This window comes from Podarcis muralis, chromosome 3 (genome assembly GCF_964188315.1).
Source record: "Podarcis muralis chromosome 3, rPodMur119.hap1.1, whole genome shotgun sequence".
Classification (NCBI taxonomy): Eukaryota; Metazoa; Chordata; class Lepidosauria; order Squamata; family Lacertidae; genus Podarcis; species Podarcis muralis.
Window position 1 is genome coordinate 25,628,352 of NC_135657.1, and position 16,335 is coordinate 25,644,686.

Here is a 16,335-nt window from a genome sequence, read left to right on the forward strand (position 1 = left end):
GACCGACTCTGGGGTTGCAGCGCTCATTTCGCTTTATTGGCCGAGGGAGCCGGCGTACAGCTTCCGGGTCATGTGGCCAGCATGACTAAGCCACTCCTGGCGAACCAGAGCAGCGCACAGAAACACCATTTACCTTCCCACTGGATTGGTACCTATTTATCTACTTGTACTTTGACGTGCTTTTGAACTGCTAGGTTGGCAGGAGCAGGGGCCAAGCAACGGGAGCTCACCCTGTTGCGGGGATTCGAACTGCCGACCTTCTGATCGGCAAGTCCTAGGCTCTGTGGTTTAACCCACAGCGCCACCCGTGTCCCTACTGAACTCCTTATACCACTATATATTTTGGAAAGTCATCCTACTATGCATTTGGACATCTTTCTGAAAATACCATAACCAAATTTTGCATGATGGTTCCTGAGATCAAAGAGCAAGTTTCTGTCTATGTCTAGAAATAGTGGGGTGCCATTTTGAATCAAGATGGCAGACCGAACCTTTCAAAACCGCAGTGATTTTAACCACTGATTTCAAATATGCATCCATTTTTTGGTTTCTTAGAATTCCTAAGTAACACCACGTACAAGGCTGCTAGTTGTTTATATATTGATGGGCTGATTGTTTTAAATGTAAAAGCGAAATTATGCCAGTAAATTGAGATTATTTTAAATTCTAATTTAAAATAAATGTCTGCCAGTGAATCTTTGTAACACTTTGTAGGCAAAATATCTACTCCAGAGGGTGTGGGTGTGTGAAAAAGCTCTTGTTGATGGTGCTAAGGTAATTTTTTGTCCCCAGTTGCTTTGTACCAGAGCAGAGCTATGAAGTCCCTTAGGTGTCTGATAGTGAAACAGGATCCCACACACTTCCTGGCTGCTGAGTTGGATGTCGGTGAAGGCAGCATTCCAAATTATTTGTTGTGTGCTGACGGAATGGCCTCCAGACAGCTTGTACTTTTGGCAGCTTGCTAAGCAGATCCATTTGGCCATATCGAGGTGGTGTTTTCCTGCTCTGTTTTTTGTTTGTTTTTTTAAATAGCTCCCTAGCTTAGCAATGGAAAAGTTTCACACTGGCATTTACAGTTTGCGTATATTTGTTTCTCCCAGATGGCCACAGTATGAAAGATGTCGCCTACCAGAAACCAGTGGCCCAGAACCAACAACTTACAGGTGAACAAACCTCAGTACGGTGGTACCTCAGGTTAAGAACTTAATTCATTCTGGAGGTCCGTTCTTAACCTGAAAATGTTCTTAATCTGAGGTACCACTTTAGTTAATGGGGCCTCCCGCTGCCGCCACATCACCGCCGCACAATTTCTGTTCTCATCCTGAAGCAAAGTTCTTAACCTGAAGCACTATTTCTGGGTTCGCAGAGTCTGTAACCTGAAGCATCTGTAACCTGAAGCCTCTGTAACCTGAGGTAACACTGTATTCAGAGCTGAGCAGTGGTATGCACTTCTGATGCCATCGCTAACTCTTGAGAAGCCCAGGGAGCCTTCAATCTCTTGCCTCAGAAGAATTCTAATTTCTGCCAGTGGATCTGCCAGCGCTTTCTCACAACTCTCTTATTCTGCGCCCAACTTTTCTGTGGGAAGGTGGGGCCGCTTCATATTGTTGTGTGCTCTGACCCAGTAGTTCCAAAACTTCATTCTCTGGGCCAAACCTTCCGAATAAAAACTTGCTCATGCTACACCCATTTTTTTAATTGATGGGAAATACATTGGGGGATGAGCAGAAGGCATCTGCAAATGCATACGTGACTGGATGAACTTCCTGTGCAAAAGCTGGGTAAAAACAAAGCAGGTTACACGGCAATGTCAAACAAAACCACAGGCGGTAAGATAATGATGCTGCGCTGAACCACCATACCCTGACTGAGCTCGCTTGACAGTGATGCAAGCTCGTCTGCTTTTTCTAGAATTAAAAAATTACTACTGTTGCAAAGTAGGCAAGCCTTTAATGATGCAGTATGCAGCCGATAAGAGTTTCTTCCAACGCTGATTTTCATCTTGGGGGCTACGCCAGCTGCTGACTGGTGTAATGTGGTTTAACAAAGGAAGGGTTTAAATTTGTCGTTGGTTAAATTATGGGGCTCATTGCCCTAACCCCCGCCCTTGTCTTGCCACTGCCTGTCATACATCCCTGCTGAATGTGGTTCTGGAAGAGCACTGCTCATCTGCACATGCTTGAGCATGAACAGCTTTGCATGATCGCACTGTGCCTGGGAGTGCGAGGCCAGCATTCACCACAAGGAGAAAACAAATATTTGGGGACAATGGTGACAGCAGGGAAAGAAGAGACTTGTAGGGCTGTCTAGAAAGTTCTGTTGGGATGGATGTGGTTGGAAAGGTACAAACTGAACACAAGGTTTAGAGAGGAGCGGAGGCAAGAGGCACAGTGGAAACAGGCTGGTGAAGAAGCCAGGGGGGTCTCTCCCTCCTGCTGCGACCAGCTCCCCTCCCCTTGGTCTCCCAGAACCAGAAGAGGAATGAAGAGGGTGGAGCAAAGAGAGACAAGGCAGAGGAGCCTCAGGTTGATGGGGAAGGAGACAGGGAGCTGTAGGAAGGCAGGGATCTTCATTCCTTGCAACTACCTCATTGGAGCAAGACCACCTGTGATCACCAGGCCTGTGCTGTTTTGGTTTGTTCGAATAAAGAGTTAACTTCACTGACACTGGGTGTTTTATTGCTGACCTTCTCAGCTCCTGGGACTTCATGATACATAAGGAGTGTGGCTAATGTCATGAGCAAACACTAGCAATGGACTGAGAAAATAACGTGTGCACAGCCTTAAACCAGACTTGCGTAACTTGTGGTTTGCCAAGCCAAGTCCCATCCACAAGCCATGTATCATAGCCTGACAGGTACTTCCCTCCTGTTTTATTGCAGTGTCAAGCATGACCAAAACAACGTTCACTGAGTCCTCTGAGAGGCTGGAGGTGCAACTGATCAGAACTTGTGCAGGATGAACCTCTGCTTATTGGTGAGTTAACCACAGGCATGCAAAGCAGATTCTGGATGGTCAGGCTTGATTGTGTGTTCTGTTGAATAAAAATCTCAGTGTGGCCCTGGCTGGAACTCAACCAGCTTGCCTGTGTATTTTTATTATTCTTTATTAATTTTGTATATCATCCTTTATCCATAGGTCTCAGCATGGCAGTGCTGTCCTGAAAGATATATCTTTATGGTGTTGCTGTGCTGGTAGGTTCTGATTCTTGAGCTTAGTTTCAACATCGTGGTCAAAACATAGTTAGAAATGAACTGCAGGGGTCATGTGTTCTCTCCCCTTCTCCCATACACTGATTCTCCTTTTTCATTTGCGGTCATCATAGTTTACCTTGGTGTCCAAACTGGGCAAGTATTGCTACGGACTGTACCATAGTTTGCCTTCAAATCATAATTGGGGGAAATGGTTTGAAGCGGTATTATTATTATTATTATTATTATTACTACTACTACTACTACTATTACTATTGTTATGATTATGGTTTGGAGAAACCAGGAAGAGGGGAGAAGAAGCCAAGAAAGTGGGAGAAAGGAGGACCTGTGTCCACAGCACGTTCCAAAGGGCCAAAGCATAGTCTTCTCATGGCATCTGAACTGGGCCACCCTATGGATTCATTCAATGGGATTCATTGTAAAACACAGCAAATATTGTTCATACTCTTCCCCCACACACCCTGCATTGCTTTTGCAAAGATTCTTGGCTGCACAGCAACCTTAAAGAACTGTTTAAGGAAGGAAATGATGAAATCTATTATTATCAAATGCTTCATGTCAACAGCTCTCTGAGTTGGTATAATACCTTTTTACCCTCCAGGGTTGAGCAGCGCTTTCTAAACCTCTTTCCTTTCCGATATATATCCTTAGGTACAGGATAATTAAATAGCATTAGGGAATAATCTATTGTTCTGTGTGCTTGTCCTTTCCCAGACTATGGAAAGTTTGGAGCAACCCTTTCCTTTCAATAATGCAACACTGGAAACATCTATTGTCTTTGAAACCATCTATTTACAAAAGTTTGTTATTTATTACATTTATATATTTTCATCCAATGAGCTCAAGGCGGTGTACACTGTTCACCCCCTCCTTATATAATTCCCTAAACACCTCTGGGAGGTAGGTTAGGCTGACAGGCAATGACTAAAGCAAAGTCACTGTTATGTACTGAGTTGAATAGGATTCAGAATGCAGCAGTCTGATTGGTCCGCAGGAGCAGTGGCGTAGTGTGGGGGGTGCAGGGGGGGGGGCCGGCCGCACCGGGTGCAACATCTGGGGTTAGGGCAAATCCATGGGTTAGGGGGCGCAAATCCACAGGTTAGGGGGCGCAAATCCACGGGTTAGGGGGCGCAAATTACTTTCCTTGCCCCAGGTGCTGACAACCCACGCTACGCCGCTGCGCAGGAGCCACCCAATCCAACTCCAGGTGGAAGTGAATCCGCAACCTGATTGGCCTACAGGAGAATCCCAGAACTAGCCAATCACGTGGGGCCCATTGTGTAAATAATGTATATAAAGCAGACATTTCGGGGGAACTTCCATTCCTCACTACTATGAGCTGAATAAAGAGCATGAACTCCACACTCGACTCCGAGTATATTTCATTCACCTAGGGAGTTTCACGGCTAAGTAGATTTGAACTGCTCCACCCCCACCCCAAGGAGAGGTGTCTCCTTACACTGCCCCACAGAGGCCTGGGAAGCCCGCCCCCCCCCACCAGCCCCAGAGGCACCACTGACCTGGGGAGCTTGTAGCTAGGGCTGCTGCAGCAAACAGCCATGCAAGCCTTTGGGAGGCAGAGATGCAAGAGGGCATCAGAGGAGGGAGGGAAGGAAAGAGGGACAGAGGCCAGTGTTGCCCACGGCACTCCTGACCATCATTCAAGGCACCCTGGTTGAACCACTGGTATAGAGGCGGTCACTGTTATCTCCAAAGCAAGGCCTGTCCTCTCCCTGCAAAAATCAAGAACCAGTTCATTCTCCTCTCACCTGCCAAACAAATTACTCTGTTCAACTCTCCTTGCCCCCACTCCCTGCGACCAGACTGGGCAAACCAGTTTTATCTGCAGCATACCTTGGAGGCAGGTGTGACCTAGGTTACCTACAGCTATCTCTTGCATTGCTTGACCTTTATTACCTTTTACTTTCGGGGGGGGGGGACCAAAAACAAAATAGAAACAGCGCTCTTCTCTCTGCACTCAAGGTATACATACCAAGCACTTATGCTCCCCTTGATGCAGTCATTAGAGATGGCTCTGTCCCACACAAGCTTCTGCCACAATAAACTTATCGGTCTTTAACGCGCCAGAACACTGTTTGTTCTTTTTGTTGCAACAGAATAAGCAAGGCTACCCCTCTTGAATTTTAAAGGAGGTTTTAGGGAAAGTGCAGCTTAATGACTCCTCCACCGCACTCTACTCAGGTCCCACCCTAGGAGGACAAGATGACTCACAACACCTTATTGCGGATACTGCTCAAGACAGAGTCTCTTTCACTATAAAATGCCCTGCACTTTGACAGCCATGAACATTCTTTTCAAAACGGAAGACATTAATAGTTTTATTTAGCATAACTGCTTTGGTGTTTTGTTTTGCTTTGTTTCGTTGCAACAGCATTACCTCTCTTGCCAAACAGCACAAGCACAATAATAAGAGTTTTATGATCTGCCCTGCAAGTCAACTGAAGAAACCCAATGGCTGCATTTTTGGGACAGCATGCTAAAGCATGACTTAGTATGGCATGAGTAAGCCTAGGGAAAGGGGCAAGAGTGCATGCCTGATGGCAGTGTGTAGCTATGGGGTGGGGGCCTAGCTGGGGGCTTTGCCCCAGGTGAAGCCTTCTGAGGGGTACCATTGAGGCTCCCAGCCTCTCTCTCTCTCTCTCTCTCTCTCTCTCTCTCTCTCTCTCTCTCTCTGTGTGTGTGTGTGTGTGTGTGCAAATGTGGGTTTGTTTGTTTTTTGCCAAACTGGGTCTTTGACCCGGGTGAAATAAAGCCTAGTTTTGCCCCTGCCTGTTGGTCACCTAGTCTGAGGGTTGAGCCGTGGGCACCAGTATGGAACCAGGAAGGGAACCAGAGTCAGGATAAAAGGGGAATCGGGGCAAGAAGAGGCAGGACCAAAAGAAACACAGAGGCATAGCACAGTTCAGGTTGGCCTTGTTGCTCAAGCAAAGCAGGAAGTCTTCTTGCATTCTTTCCTCTCCAGGAGGATCCAATGCCTAGCCGGCTGAGTCAGTTCAGAGCCAGAAGGCTCTTTACTGAGAGGTTGCCGTTGAGAAGTTCACCACATCAGGGACAACGATCAGCAGTTCCTGACGCTAACGCTCGTTCATGTCGGGCTAGACTGTGCTTTAGAGCAGGGTTTCCCAAACTTGGGTCTCCAGCTGTTTTTGGACTACAACTCCCATCATCCCTAGCTCGCAGGACTAGTGGTCAAGGATGATGGGAACTGTAGCCCAAAAACAGTTGGAGACCCAAGTTTGGGGAACCCTGCTTCGCAGCAAGGGTTTTCAACCTTTGCGGGATCATGGGGGCATCTGCAAATCAGATAAAATTGTTGTGTGCACTATCCTCATCCTGTAAACAAGCACCTTCTGCAACTGGAGCTTAAAATAATGCTTCTTTCAAGCATTATTGGGTGCCACAGGAGGCCTCTTTGGACACAAGTGCCATACTGGCACCTTCTGGATGGTAACACCTGAATGTAGCCCATTATTATACAGTGGTACCCCAGGTTACAGACGCTTCAGGTTACAGACTCCGCTAACCCAGAAATAGTACCTTGGGTTAAAAACTTTGCTTCAGGATGAGAACAGAAATCGTGTGGCGGTGGCACAGCGGCAGCGGGAGGCGCCATTAGCTAAAGTGGTACCTCAGGTTAAGAACAGTTTCAGGTTAAGAATGGACCTCCAGAACGAATTAAGTTCTTAACTCGAGGTACCACTTTATATAGATCGGGCTTAAATTTTTGCACATGACTACCAAAGAGTGTGTTATGTACTGAGCTGAATCCTAGAACAATAGGATCCAGAATGGAGCTGTCTGATTGGTCCACAGGAGCCACCCGATCCAGCTCCAGGTGGAAGTGAATCAGCGACTTGATTGGCCTGCAGCAGCAGCCAATCAGGCTCCTGGATGAAGTGAATCAGCAACCATAGGAGCAGCCCGGAATTAGCCAATCACTTGGGGCCCATTGTGTAAATAATGTATATATAGCTAGACGTTTTGGGGAAAGTTTCATTCATTGCTACTATGAGCTGAATAAAGAGCATGAAATTCACACTCGACACTGAGTACCATATATTTCAGAGTGTCAAGGAGCTGCACAGTTGTCCTGCTAACTGTAAGGACCTGATGCTTTTTCAGTACTGCCAGCCTGTGTGGCAGTTTCTCCACTCTGTTCAGTTTCTGTTTTTGTAACTAGACAGATATGCTACAAGCATGCCATGATTCTCTAGTGCTCTGTTCTTGCAAGGCAATTGACCCTGCAATAAAAAAGTTGCCCTGAGACTGTTTACCACTTGAAATGAGAAATTGGAAACAGTATTATTTTTGAGAGTGTTTTGCTGTGGCAAAAAAGAAGTAGTATTATTAGATAATATTATCATAAAATTTTCATGTTTTTCTTGAAGAAGAACCCAGTGGGAGTTAAAACATATTGGGGCCACATGCATTCATTTGCACATACTGGTTTTACTTCTGTATTTCTTCTGGGAGACTGACATGGCCATTTGTTCATAAAATAAGGCGGCAATCCTATTTACAGTTGGCTTGGAATCAAACAGAAACCACAGTCATTTTGATGCTCAGCATATGTGGTTAGATTCTGCCTCAGCTGCTGGCAAATGAATCTCTGATTCAGTTTAAGGAGGAGTTGTGACTACTTGTGTCTCAGCTGAATACAGCCCAATGAGGTACAGAAGTGTCAAGAGGCACCTGTTGCTTTTCTGATGCATCTCCATCAAACAGGCTTTTTGTTAAGATAACCATAGTGACGACTTTGCAAAGCTCTGCTGAGATGACAGATTCCTTCTCACCAAGTTACCCAGATTCACAGAGCTTGAAATGTAAGAGATAAACTGGAATCTGCAACAAAGTGTTGCAGTGTGAAATGGAGTGCTCTTGTTCAGAATACTCCATTGCATTGCCCCCCTTCTCCAGTTCCCTTTCAATTATCAGTCAGCATTCTGTAGGCTAACAAAGGCTATGTATACATTAATGGCTTAAAAACACATTAGTGGTGAGGTTATTTTCTCTACTGCGTTTCAAATTGCATTTGCATGTTACTGTACACACCAGAGGAGGAGGAGGAGGAGGAGGAGGAGGAGGAGGAGGAGATGGTGAGGAGGGAATGGCGGCCCAGGCACCCACAATGAACATTTTGTGGGTGCCCAGACCTCCAGGGCCCCCTGGAGATGGCATGCCTGACCTGCACTCTGCTTCTAACTCTCACACAAAATTCTGGCTTTTCCCCCTCTAACTAACAGCTAATTGAGGAAGGGGGTCTATTACCTTAACTAGTTAAAGCTATGGTTTTCCCAGTAGTGATGTATGCAAGTGAGAGCTGGACCATAAAGAAGGCTGATTGCCGAATAATTTATGCTTTTCAATTATGGTGCTGGAGGAGACTCTTGAGAGTCCCATGGACTGCAAGAAGATCAAACCTCTCCATTCTTAAGGAAATCAGCCCTGAGTGCTCACTGGAAGGACAGATCCTGAAGCTGAGGCTCCAGTACTTTGGCCACCTCATGAGAAGAGAAGACTCCCTGGAAAAGACATTGGTGTTGGGAAAGATTGAGGGCACAAGGAGAACGGGACAACAAGAGGACGAGATGGCTGGACAGTGTTCTCGAAGCTACCAACATGCTTTTGACCAAACTGTGGGAGGCAGTGGAAGACAGGAGTGCCTGGCGTGCTCTGGTCCATGGGGTCACGAAGAGTCGGACACGACTAAACGACTAAACACCACCACCACCAACAACAACAACCACCACCACCACCACCACCACCACCACTACCACCACCACCACCCATACTTAGGCTGTTGCTTCACCAGGAAGCTGGCCTAGGTATTCCAGCAACTGAATCATTGCCAGATCCAGGAATTAGAAGGGACTCAAGCATGCAGCCTGACCCACCTCCCACCCAAACTCACAACAGTACATACATGCAGGGGTCCACAAGAACGTATGTTAATGTATCACTCCTGTGCATGAGTTACCTCGGCCTGTAGTTGAGGGGGTTGGAGCAGGAAGTTAGCATCCAAGATAGTAGTCCCTGCTCTAACTTGGGTCTGTTCTTTATGTGCAGAATGTGTTGGCATTTTTAATTTGGATTTTGACAACTTAAAAGTAAAAGCAGACTACATGCAAGCAAGTCAGTGGAGCGTGAGACTTCGCCATGCAAATTAGCTCTTGATTTAACCTGAGAGAAGTATAAGGAGGCACTTTAAATAGAATGACCTTTGCGGCAGCCAGAAACATATGGGAAGTGTGTGTGTGTGTTGGTGTGTGCGTGTTGCTCACTTTGAAAATTTCCACACTGAAAAATGAGTTGTACATTCTCTAAAAGGACAAAGGACATTGAAAGTGAGAGATTCAGTAATAAGTATTGTTAATTAGCGATATGTTGGTTGTGCATACCATGTAGTAGTGACAGGCATCAGTAAATAAAATTAAATAAGAAGAAAAGCCAAATATAAAATTGCATAGGTATACACTTGTGGTAGTTAGGAGGGCTACAGTATATTACAGTATTCACATTACCTTTTAATACCCTATTTTTCATTTGTAACTTATAATTTGAAATGTTGAAGTTGTAATATTTGAGTAGGGCTGTATCTATGTCTTCTCAAAGGTAATGGCTTTAGCTGGTCGGTTAATTGCTCATCAGCCTCTCAAAGAGCTAGTTCTCTCCAATGAGAGGGGAGGCCTTCCCCCCCCCCACACACACCTTATCTGGCTGGAGGCCAATTGATCCTAGATAGATCCATTACCTTTGCAAAGGGACTTGTTTGGCTGGTCCACCAGGTTCCCACTCACTCATTTTGCCGCACTGATTACAGGGTCACAGATTTGGAAGCAACCTCAGGTGTGTCATCCAGATTGACCCCTGTAATTTATCATGCTATTAATCTGTGAAAGGCTTCATTCCCACAGCACGTAAACACTGTGAGTTGCTAAGTGGATCCATGACTATTTTAGCATACAGTAGAACAAATCACCCAAGTGATTTAGTGCCTTTTCTTCAGCTTACAACTGAATCCACTTTTACTTGTTCGTTATAATTTTGAAAAAGTGGTGCTTCAGTTGCTGTTGTTACCCATCCTTAGGTGTTGCCGCTTCACCAAGAACGAAACAGAAGAAAGTTAAGCTGGGAGTGGCAGGAGAGGAGCAAAGAGGAGGAGTGGGATTGTGGGTGCACCATCTTTTATTTATTTGCTTTAGAAAATGTGTAAATTGCTTGAATTAAAACCTCTCCAAGCAGTGCCAGCCCTGAGACTCCTTAACGAATTATGGGGCAGAGGAGCCGGATTATCACTCTGAAGACAGCATGCAGAAAGGGGAGGCTTATCTCTTCAGTCCCTGAATGAAATTGGAATGGAGATTTGCACCTGAGGGAGAGAGGCAATGAGGGATTGTGGGGGGTGATTTTCCTTCTCTTGCACAGGGTGCTTCTTACCTGAAGTCCAAAACCTGTTTCACAGCACATGGCATCTGACTGGAAAGCATTACAAACACGCACAAACTGTAAAAGCTCCACACTTAAGAAAGGAAAACACTTAATAGCATTCTGTTTGGTTGAATCTTCCCTTTGCCTTGCTCAGGAAACGGCCTTCGAAAAGGAGATGATCTATGACATACCTTAGGCAGTTACCCTATTCAATCTTGCTCAGTGTGCTGTTCTACAAGTCATCCCCTGTAACACTCGGTGTTTCCCTTGAAGAAACGCAGCTGCTGGTTGCAAGAGCCAATGGCTCATGGGAGTACAGGAGAGTTCTAAATCTCCTCCGAAAATTTTCATAACACTTCAGTCTCTGCCCCAAAACCAAATTCCTTCTTTGTCCAAATCCAGCACTTTCATTCAAAGCCTGTTTTTCTGTCCTTTTAACCTGGCTGGCTTGTCGTGCTTTACTTCCTCAAAGTTCTCTGAAAGTACAAAAAAGTCTTTGTTTAGATTTTTAAATATATAAATATATATATAAATTAAACAGCAAATAAATTTATGAGTATTTCAGGGATGGGCCCATCTCCATAACACAAACCAACCTTTCAGATCCTGCTAGGTGACTGAAAGCCAAACTAGACATCATTCTGGCAAGCCCATGGCCAGGAACCTGCATTTACTGAGGTAACACAAGTGCATTGGTGAAAGTGATGTTCACGTTCAGTGGGCAGAAGAAACATTTCTAGAGGAGCATTGGCAGGCAGGAGTGCAATTATTGTTATTGTTATTTTCATTATTAGTTCTGTCATCTCTCCCAAAGGAACCCAGGGCAGCAAACATAAGCAAGATGAAACAGTGCAAGTTAAAACAAAATAAAAGCCTATGTTAAACGTTTAAACAACGTAAAGCAATATTTAGAACATCAAAGAACACATAAAACCAATCACATACCCTTCCAGTTGCTATGTTCAAGGTAGCTGAGGCCCGTATCTTTTAGCCATCAACTGCTTGGGCAAACAGTACTCTTTTTACATTTCTCCTGAAAATCAATCATGAGGGAGACAGACACACTTCAGCAGGGAGGGAATTCCACAAACGGTGAACCACCACCAACAAGACCCTGTCACAGGACATCACCGACAGGGCTCCCCTGGCAAATGCTTAACCTAGCTCAGGGCGGTCCAACTTCTCATAACAAGTGGGCTGCAAGAGTACTTTGACACGGAACCAGCAGGCCGCACATTGTATTGTCATGCGGAGGGTGGAGGAAACAAGGCCAAAATTTGATGCCCACCCCCAGCCCTTGCGCTGCCTTCCCAGAGCTGGTTAAGTGAAGAAGCGTGCTTCAGAAAGGAAACACGAGGCTCTGACAGGGTCCTAGAGTTCCCCCACCACCACTTTTTTCTGGAGGCGAAAGAATGACGAATTGCATATTTTTAAAGGTATCACCTACAAGGTGCGCAAAACTATTTACCTCATTCAGCTCAATTTAATTTTCATTCTTTATGATAAACTGTTAACCACAATGGTGTTGAAATGTTATTGCTTTAAGACACATTCTAGCTAGACTAGAGCATGAATCATCTTTAGCTGCTTCCTGAGGCAATGTTTCCGCACAAGCTGGAGATACAAAATAAATGCTTGAGATCTCGAATGCTGTGCTTCCCCAGACTTTGATAATGATTTAAGTTCAAACTAGGTCTTTACAATCTTTGTTCCTCCGCCCCTCGAGGGAGTGATTTTGAGCCAAACGCAGGAAGAAAGAGGGTTAACCAGACCCTCTCTAACTGTTCGGCTCCTGATTACAACCTACAAGGTTGTTTTTCAAACACCACACACACACACACACACACACACACACACAGCATGTGTCTCCTATGCAGTGCTTTTGGGGAGAGTGGGAGAATGAGGTGCTGGTACTCATATATTGATAAACGTGCTGTGGTGCTGGCACAAAATGCCTGCCATGGGCAGAAAAAAACGTGTCACACTACTGTCTCTCTCGTTCTCTCTCTCTCTCTCTCTCTCTCTCTCTCTCACACACACACACACACACACACACCACTGTTTCCATGTAGTCTGACTTTAAAATGTTCTAGGTATGAAAGAGCAGTATCCCCAAAACTGTGTGCATTATTGCGGAGCTTAAAAGAGAAGCACAATCCTCTTTCTGCATGAATAAGTGCTAGCAAGGTGACTCATTCTCAATGTTAAAGCTTTGTAAAATTCTGAATAAATGTATACAGAAGGGATTTGATTCTGATATTTGTTCTTTGCTTACCAAGGCTTTCTCCCCTATTAATAGCTTTGATAGTCACAATTGTAGCCAAATTCAAAATTATATTTGGGATAATTATAAGTATACTCATTACAGCTGTGTCATCTAGCCAAATGGTATGTATCACGTGTGTGTGTGTTTTGTTTCAGAATTTATTAGCTATGCCACCAGAAGCAGTTGTTAGGTTTTCTTAGCATGACTCAGAGCTTAAAGCAAAGCATACAGGCACACAACACTCCTTCTCTTTCTACATCTTTTACTCTCTTATACGCACATGAATGCATATATACAGCACTTGCTCTCTTCTTTGGCAGGATGACGCTTCTTATAAAGACATCCCCATCATATATAGGACTTGTTCAGTGCAGTATGGGAAAATGCTGCCTTTTACTGTACATCTCTCTGTGGTGATGCTCAGCACTGAGATCAGGAGATAAAGGCCTCCTGCCTGCTGTTTAGAGAGAGATTTTAAAGAGAGAGAGATTTTAAATCTCCCAATCTCAGTACTGACCACCACAGCACTGAGACCAGGTTATGAGGTGCTCTGACTCGCTTTCACAGAGCAATCACTAAAGAGCAAGCAGAGGGACTTGGCCTGACTGAGATCAGAAGACCAAGCTTCAGGACTAGTGGAGAAACTTCCTGTGGTTTGTTGGGCCAGATTTGACCCTCAGATTAACCATCCGGGTTTAAAAGAGCTTGTTTTAAAGCCAAATAGGCTTGGAAGTGTTAAGTAAAGGCAGACATAGAGTACATTCAGGCTTTCTTGTTCAGATAGGTTTTTATTTATCTGTATTTTTTTTGGGGGGGGGGAGAGGATAATGCACCTCCATTAGAACCCAAAACTAGTAGCAAAAAATAAGCTATATAGTAGTTGGCCCAAACAAGGGAGCTATAGCACCTATTTCCTCAGTGAGACAAACCTAGCTTCCTCCCACACGCAGCAGCCAGTGAATATGCTGATTCAGTTTATTTCCACCCATCCCTTAGTGGCTCAGGCAAGGCTGGCTGTACATTTTCTCTTTAACCGCAACACATATCAGGACCAGAACTCCCACTAGGCAGCATAACATAACCCCCTCAGGCAGCCGATGCTGGAGGGAGGAGAGCAATGGTGTCATGTTAGAGCTGTGCAAGCCACATGTGGCCTCTCTGGCACCCTCTTGTTGCCTTATAACTTCTTGATCTTAAGCCTTGATTAAACATAAATCTGAACCAAACACAGTGGTTCAACCAAATACAGTGGCACAGACTGAATCCCTGCCCCACATTCCTTGGGATGCCAGTTCAGTACTCAGTGGAGTTTCAGTCTTGAGACTACAGTTGATGGATCGACTCATCACAATGCCAATTTATTGTGTTTCCCCTTGTTTAATACAATCATCATCATCATCACCTTAACAATTTTTCATTACTTCTCAGTCACCATTCTCGTAGTATTTTGGACCTAAAAAACAAAACAAAACACAGTATATCAGAAGAATGGTGTAATGAATAAGAGGACACATTTTCTTATCTGAGAAGCCAGGATGATCATCACACATGAAATGAAACAGGTCTAAAAAGGAGTAGGTGTTGGCGGTCCAATGTTCATATATTAACTGATCCATAAATCCACATGGCAGAAGAGACTCAAGAACAGAATCATAGATGTATTCGATTTTAAAAATATAACTATTGGCACTGAAATAAAGAGAACACAAAAACAGTGCCTTCAAGAAGCAACAGCATATGCCATATAGACCGTCATTCACAACACACACACACACACACACGGCGCTTCCAGGTGAAGGCAACCTTTTTGGGTTGGGTGTGCTGATTCTGGTGGGGACTGTTCCAATCTCAATGCATTTTTTGAAAGTCAAAGCAAATTTAGAAGGATCAGCACAGACAGGCGTGAGACTCGTACAAGAGAAATGCTTGTTGTTTGTTTGAAGAGCCCAAACTTTTTGTTCTGAATATTAGAAACCGGTTCAAACTTCTAATCGGCTGTGAAGCTCCATATATGTTCTTGGGTCTCATGATAACCTGCTATTTAAGGAGTTCTTGGGAGACACCTCAGTTGATTTGAGCACCTTAGAGAAAAGCTGGGGACAACTGTAAATAATTAAATGACACTTTTCCTATCCCTCCCCCTCTTCAAGAGCCTTTTCCTTGTCTCCACTTATGCAACGGGGAGCAAAGCCAGTCATGGGGGCAGAGACCCCTTTCCACCTGCTCTGGGACAACACAATAAGCTTGTTCAATTTACTCTGGCTTTGAGCTAATATGAATCTCTAGTAAGCATCAAGACAACAAACCACAGAAAGAATATCTGCCTTTCTAGTGGAGGGGGAAACAGCTGTAGTTAATGTCAACCATGAATTAGAAAGCAAATATAAAGACAGATGAAAGGTAGTTGAAAATGTGAGTGCTTTATGTCAATCTGTGAGCATGATCAGTGTCAAAAGCCAAAACAGGAATTTTTGTTTTTGTTTTTAATAGAGATAGAGAAGCTATGAGGCAAAATATAAAAGTAGCTTTGTCTGTTTGCAGATTTAAAAAAAATACTTTGTTTCTCTGTTTTGAACACAGACCCAACGATAACACTGCGGCCCCTTGTTCAAAACATGAGAAATGACGCTCAGAGTACACAATGAAAGACAATCAGTCTTTAGCTGTGCTTAAATATTCTGGACCTGGAACAAAATGTCCTAATACATCTCAAAACAAATCCGCCTAGCTTCTAACTGACTGGCTGCAACAGGTGGGATTTCTCTTCTGTTCGAATGCCCATTTATTAAAAAGGAAGAAAGCAACATTTGCTGCTTTGCAGGAGCTGGTACTGTAATTGTGCAAACAATTGTGACTCTCAAGATTTGATCTTTGGGACTGGCAGGACGCTGACGAGTGTGCTCTAGGGGCAGGGGAGCTGGAGTCTGACTTAGGGTGGGGGGCAGTGGTTTGTGGGGCCTTGTACCAGCCAGGAGGCACGAATCAGAGGCAGGGGAAGCTTCAGAGCCGGAGGGTAGAACACAGGATGGATGGGAAGAAGAGGAGGCAGAGGCAAGTCAGACAAGTGAAGAGCCAGGTGCTTCCCCACTCCTGCACCACCATCTCCCAGAACCAGGAGGGGGCTGAAAAGGGATGAGCTGAGGAAGCTTCCAGGCAGGCTCATTCTCCCTCCATTTGTAGCCAGTCCTGCCACGAAGTCTCCATGGGATGAATGGCAAAAAGGTTTTCTAGCCTTGGCTTAAGACCCCAATCACCCTGAAGTCTCTGCCTGCGGTGCGGATGAGCTCAAGACTTGTTCCAGCACCCTGTCCTGTGTAGGAACTTCAAACGGGAATAAAGCATGAATTGATTTCACTCCATGTATGCTCCTGTTAGAGATGTATTTCCCTAGTAAGTTAGCCCTATTCTA